The following is a 6,718-nucleotide window of genomic DNA, read 5'->3' on the forward strand; positions in this document are numbered from 1 at the left end:
ATGACATACCTCAAAAACATTTAATAGGACCAAAATATATAATCACTACACTGAGATAGGGGGCATTATGGGAATACTGTATCCAGTAATGTCCCCAGCATATGTTATAACCTAAGTAACAAAGTGATGAAGGGATGAAAGAACCAGTAATATATACTTAACTGATAATTACTATAAAATGACAAAAGCCAGTGAATTATAAAACAATAATGGATATTGTAATGTCAATTATATTTTTAATCAAGCATTAAATAGTTTATTCAACAAACTCATGCCAAGTAAATTTTTCTACTCTCGTCCTACATTTCCGCATGATATTCTGCATATGATATCCTTTAGACAATACAGTATAGTACAGTACTATAATTCAACAATACTCTATCTCTTGATGCATAACAATTCCATTCTTCCAATTTCTTTCAAAACATTTATATTTTAGACAGAGAAGAATTCATGCATTTTATCAACTGTCACTGTTACTTGCTAACCTCAGTTGTTTCCTTAAGATGCCCATTTTTCAAGAATGATGTAAAATGACAATCCACACACAATGCCTGAAAATATCATGGAAAACTTTGTACGTAAAATCCCCCTTGCTTTTCAATTCACATCTAGGGGATTTCCAAAGAACATCTTGAGAAACATATCTGTTTAACTTGCAAGACAGCAATAAATCAAACACTTTTTTATAATCAATTGACATTATCATACTTATAATTGTTCCCCACCTTAATCATAAAATGAGGGCCATGATGGTAGTTAGGGTCCCTGGCCAGTTATTATAAATTACTATACAATAAGCTTCCACTAGACACACAAAAGACTGAGGATAAGAACACTTCTTGTTCTCTAAGTACATCGATAATATGGATTTGAAAATAGACGAGCAATATGCGGTGTGAAATTCTGAATGTCTTAGGATGCATATGATAAAATGACTGTCTGTGAAGGTCCTGTAGAGAGTAGGGTTCCCCTGCTGTACAGGACCAGAAAAGCTGCCCTTACAGTAAATTAAGTAAATACTTTTAAGCCAACTCTAGAATGAGACAGGGGAGGCCAGATTAGGCTTTCGCCCAATTCTACAGCTGCGAGAATAAGTCAGATCGAGTAGCAACAAAAAATAAAAATCTTTTCCCTATTCAGTAACAACCCACACCATATACACTTCAAGTATTTCTTGACAATACTGATAATTTCATCAACTAAATTGTCACACAAGTCAAAATCTTAACCTTTCAAAAATCATACTTTCTTTCTGAGACCTATTGCCATAAAATACAAACTTCAATATTACTAAATCATACTAGAAGCATATTACTGGGGCATTTTAAAATCATTACTCCTAGGTAGACAAACAGACCTTCGCACCCAATTAGGGGGGATTAATAGATTTATTGAAAGGACCAGCAACTGTATTTGCTGACCTATACTGTACAGTATAACATTTGATTTATGAAATTTTGTCATGTAAGTTCATAATTGCAAAAATAAAAAGAAAAAGAAAAAAAATGCTCTAATTGAATGTATGAACGAGAGAAAAAGACAATGCGAGAAGCACTTTCACATGGAAAATCCTTCATGAAAAAGAGAATAGAATCAGAATTTATCATGTCACATTCAACCCAAACATGTGCAGTAAGTTCACTTGGAATTCATGATGAGACCTAACAACCACTAATATATATACAGTATATATATATATATATATATATATATACATACATATATATATATATATATATATATATTATATATATATATAAATGTATATATGTGTATATAAATGTATAATATATATATATATATATATATATATATATATATATATAAATGTGTACATATATATATATATATATATATATATACATATATATGTACACATTTATATATATATATATATATATATATTTATATATATATATATTTATATATATATATATTTATATATATATATATATATATATATATATATATTATATACATTTATATACACATATATACATAATATATATATATATATATATATATATATATATAAATATACATTATATACATTAACATATATACATATATACATTTATAAATATATATATATATATATATATATATATATATGTACACATTTATATATATATATATATATATATATATATTATACATTTATATACACATATATACATACATATATATATATATATATATATATATATACATTTATAAATATATATATATATATATATATATATATATAATGCCACAATTCTGCCTCAGTAGGTAACAGGTATCATGGGCGAGGTTAGGTTAGGTAGGATATACTGTATATGACTTGCCTCAACCTTTGACTTGCATAGGGCCAGGCATTCTAAATTGAACAAACGTTAAGTGAGGATGTATTCATTTTACGTGATAAATTTTTTTTTTCTTTTAATGTGATTTCCTGTAAAGACATCTTTGATATGAAGCATATAACTACATGGTAATTTCTATTTTATAAGTACTCAAAATTCTTTTGTGTCTCCCAAATCTAAAGTAACTAATTTCTTAATATAATTTCCCAAATTGTTGTAGTAATTATGGAGGAAATATCACAATAAGAAAATCCCTTTTCCAACACATTCACTATTTGAGGAAAGACAGATCTCCTTGGACCTCTAACTATAACTAAACTACTGATGCTGCGAGCCTTCGCCGTTCCTAAGACATATTCACTTTCTAGGAATACCCAAAAAATATAAATAAACTATAAAAAATGGCTTTCAAGAGATGTTTGATTTTATCCAAACTTCCGGCAGCACTGTATATACTGAATAAAATAAAACTACATGTCAATTTGTACATACCTATTCGGTACTAGTAGACGAAAACTACCACAGCGGTACTTCTAATCATATATCACACTAAATAACGTACTAAGTACGTATCATCAACTACAATCCATCAAGAGTGCCACAAATAGTGTTGATGATGTTGTCATTCAAGTCAGCCTCGTAACTCTTCTGCTTGTTTTCCTCCAGATGTTTGAAGAGAGACTCTTCGTAAATGTCCAGACGTCATGAGTAAACAGTAATGATGACAAACGCACTCACTAGATGGCAGTGTCATGGGGTAATTTCTCTCATCTTTCCTCAAAGCATTATCGTTACCTCCGCCAACGAAGTTGGAAGGAGGTTATGTTTTACTTCCCCGCCAACGAACTTGGAGGGAGTTTATGTTTTTTTACTCCCTGTTTGTGTGTGTGTTCGTTTGTGAACAGCTTCCTGACCACAATTTTAATCGCAATGAAACTTGCAGGGATTAACTGTTATGTAAAAAGCTGAAAATTCTTAAATTTTGGAAGGTCAAAGGTCAAAGGTCACAGTCAAGCAAAATGTCCAATTATTATTATTATTATTATTATTATTATTATTATTATTATTATTATTATTATTATAAGCTAAGCCATAATCCTTGATGGATAAGTAAGATGCTATAAGACTATGGGCTCCAACAGGAAAAAATAGCCCAGTGAGGAAAGGAAATAAAGAAACAATCCTCAAGAGAAACAATGAACTAAAATAAGGAAATAAATAAACTACAAGAGAAATAATAAACTATCAAAATGAAATATCTTAGGATCAGTAACAACATTAAATTAGATCTTTCATAATAAATAAAAAAAAAAAACAAGAGCAAGAGAAAGAAGATAGAATAGTGTGTCTGAGCGTAATCTGGGGTAACGGCTCAGAGTGTTATTGAAAGCGGGAGTGATTTTCTACTTTATTTGTTTATGAAGACGACAGAAAAATACATTCGAAATTGCATTCAACCTGTTTGTGAATAAGAAAGATCTAGCGTCAGACACAAGAAAGGCGCAGTGGTCCCCTTTACCACTAGGCCTAGTTTCTCTTCCTTAGAGAATCTCTAGAAATTATTAATGAATAAACGTACTTAGAATAAACAGTAAATGTTTCCCCAGAATACGAAACGGAAATTAAAAGAAAGATAAGCATGGGACGGAGAGCTTTTGGTAAACAATGTGAAATTATGAAAAGTAATATGCTACTTTCTCTAAAAAAAATTTTTTAAATAGGATAGTCCTACCAGTATTCACTTATGCATCCGAAATTTGGAGCCTTACTAAAGCCTTGGAGTTGGAACATAAGCTGGTTACAATTCAGAGCTATGGAAAGAATAATGATGGAAAGAACAAAGAGAGATAGGGAAAGAGATACACGAATATGAAAGCAAACTAAAGTAGAGGATATAATAATAACATGCAAGAAAAAAGCATATGGACAGGACATATAATGATAACGGCAGGTAATAGATGGACAAGAAGAATAACAAAATGTGTCCATAGAGATTGCAAACGAAGTAGAGGAAGGAAAAGAAGACGATGAGTTGACGAGGTAAGAAGATTTTCGGGAACAGACTTGCATAAAAAGAGCATATACGACGTAATATCTTTTCAATTTTCAGCAGATAATTTTGGGATAAGGAGGCTAGACCGACGACATATTAATCTTCAAGGGGAATTCGAAATATGGCTATACACGGAGAGAAGGATTACAATAGATCAAAGATAGTGATAAGGAAAGAGATAGGGAAATGCATTCCTTTGATTAACCGATTATATTAATACACATCGTTAGAAAAACATGAAAGTATATCGATGGAGATGTGCTCTTGAGCGTATCCGTTGAGAAGAGATCTCTAACCAAAGACCACGGAAAGACATAGGTAGTGGGCTGGCCAGGGCATCAGCCACCCGTTGAGATACTACCACTAGAGAGTTATGGAGTCTTTTGACTGGCCAGACAGTACTACATTGCATCCTTCTATCAGGTTACGGTTCATTTTCCCTTTGCCTACATATTCACACACCGAATAGTCTGGCCAATTATTCTTTACATATTCTCCTCTGTCCTCATACACCTGACAACACTGAGATTACCAAACAATTATTCTTACTGCACTGTAATTGTTCAGTGGCCACTTTCCTCTTGGTAAGGGTAGAAGAGACTCTTTAGCTGTGGTAAGCAGCTCTTCTAGGAGAAGGACACTCCAAAATCAAACCACTGTTCTCTAATCTTGGGTAGTGCCTTAGCCTCTGTACCATGGTCTTCCTCTGTCTTGGGTTAGAATTCTCTTGCTTGAGGGTACACTTGGTCACACTGTTCTATCTTATTTCTCTTCCACTCGTTTTGTTTTTATAGTTTATAAAGTGATATTTATTTCAATATTGTTGCTCTTCTTGAGATATTTTATTTTTCCTCGTTTCCTTTCCTCACTGGGCTATTTTCTCTGTTGGAGCCCCTGGGCTTGTAGTATCCTGCTTTTCCAACTAGGGTTGTAGCTTGGCAAATAATAATAATAATAATAATAATAATAATAATAATAATAATATAGACTTGTAAGCTTAGAGGTTATGTGTTTCTTCTACTCTTATCTAATGGGCAAATAGACTTTGGACAGTTAATCTAGATTAGTAGATACCCACTCAAGTGCGAGTTTAAGGTGTAGGCTTAGTGTTGCCAGATCTGTGAGGAAAGAGAAGCATGTGTGAGAAAAATACCGGCCTACTTGGTGTATGAGTAAACAAAGATGAGTCATATAATCCTTATCTTGGAATTTATGATTCTGAGGCCATAAGACATAGCACTGGGGTCTGGGAGCCCATTCAGCGACCGTGCGGAACTGGGGGGTAAACATCGAAGTTGTAAGATGAAGTAAAAGTTAAGAGCAAAACTTAGTAAAACCGATTTGGGTTTAGAGGTTGTGCTGTAGCCTGTATGAGGCCGTGAAGACCCTTCATTAATGCCAAAAGTATACTTTTATTATTATTATCATTATTGTTGTTGTTGTTGTTTTTATTATTATCATTATTTCAAGCTAGGCTATAACACTAGTTGGAAAAGCAACATGCTAATAGCCCAAGGGCTCCAACAAAGAAAGCAGCCCAGTGAGGAAAGGAAACAAGGATATAAATAAACTACAAGTGAAGAATAAACAATCAAAATAAGATATTTCGAAAACAGTAACAATATTAAATTAGATCTTTCTTATATAAACTATAAAAACTTCAAAATAACAAGAGGAAGAGAAATAGGATGGAACAACATGCCCGAGTGTACCCTCAAACAAGAGAACTTTACCACAAGATAGTGGAAGATCATGGTACATAGGCTATGGAGCTACCAAAGACTAGAGAACAATGGTTTGATTTTGGAGTGCACTTCTCCTAGAAGAACTGCTTACCATAGTTAAAGTATTTTCTACCCTTACCAAGAGTAAAGTAACTACTGAACAATTAGTGTAATAATTAATCCCTTGAGCGAAGAATAATTGTTACACACACAAACACATACACATACACACACACACACACACAAATATATATATATATATATATATATATATATATATATATATAATATATATATATAAGCATATTATATATATATATATATATATATATATATATATATGCAGTATATACCTTAAGGAATTTTATATTATTTTCCAAAGAATTAAAACAACCGCTATACTTCCATTTTCAACAGCGTTATATATTTTTTTTATGTTTATACTCGTTAAAAAAATTAACCGATAAATAATGCTATGAATTTCATAAAAGAAAAAAAAAACTGTGGAGTCCTTCCAAATGACTTGTATTTCTTTCCTCTCTGATAATAAAAAAGTAAAAATCCAACTAATTTTCCCTCTACATCAATTCCCA

At 31.7% G+C, this 6,718-nt stretch overlaps 1 protein-coding gene across 5 annotated transcripts in view; it reads right to left on the reverse strand.

Annotated features, from left to right (window-relative positions):
• LOC137623317 (uncharacterized) overlaps positions 1-6,718 on the reverse strand; it is a 209,531-nt gene that overhangs the window by 79,357 nt on the left and 123,456 nt on the right. For 2 of the 5 annotated variants that reach the window (XM_068354116.1, XM_068354118.1), the window contains exon 1: positions 2,841-3,031. The exons of the other annotated variants lie outside the window; for them this stretch is intronic. The gene's annotated coding sequence lies outside the window, so the exon portion shown is untranslated. Of the gene's footprint in view, positions 1-2,840; positions 3,032-6,718 lie in introns of those variants that run through there. 5 annotated transcript variants of the gene reach the window in all.

This window comes from Palaemon carinicauda, chromosome 30 (genome assembly GCF_036898095.1).
Source record: "Palaemon carinicauda isolate YSFRI2023 chromosome 30, ASM3689809v2, whole genome shotgun sequence".
Lineage (NCBI taxonomy): Eukaryota > Metazoa > Arthropoda > Malacostraca > Decapoda > Palaemonidae > Palaemon > Palaemon carinicauda.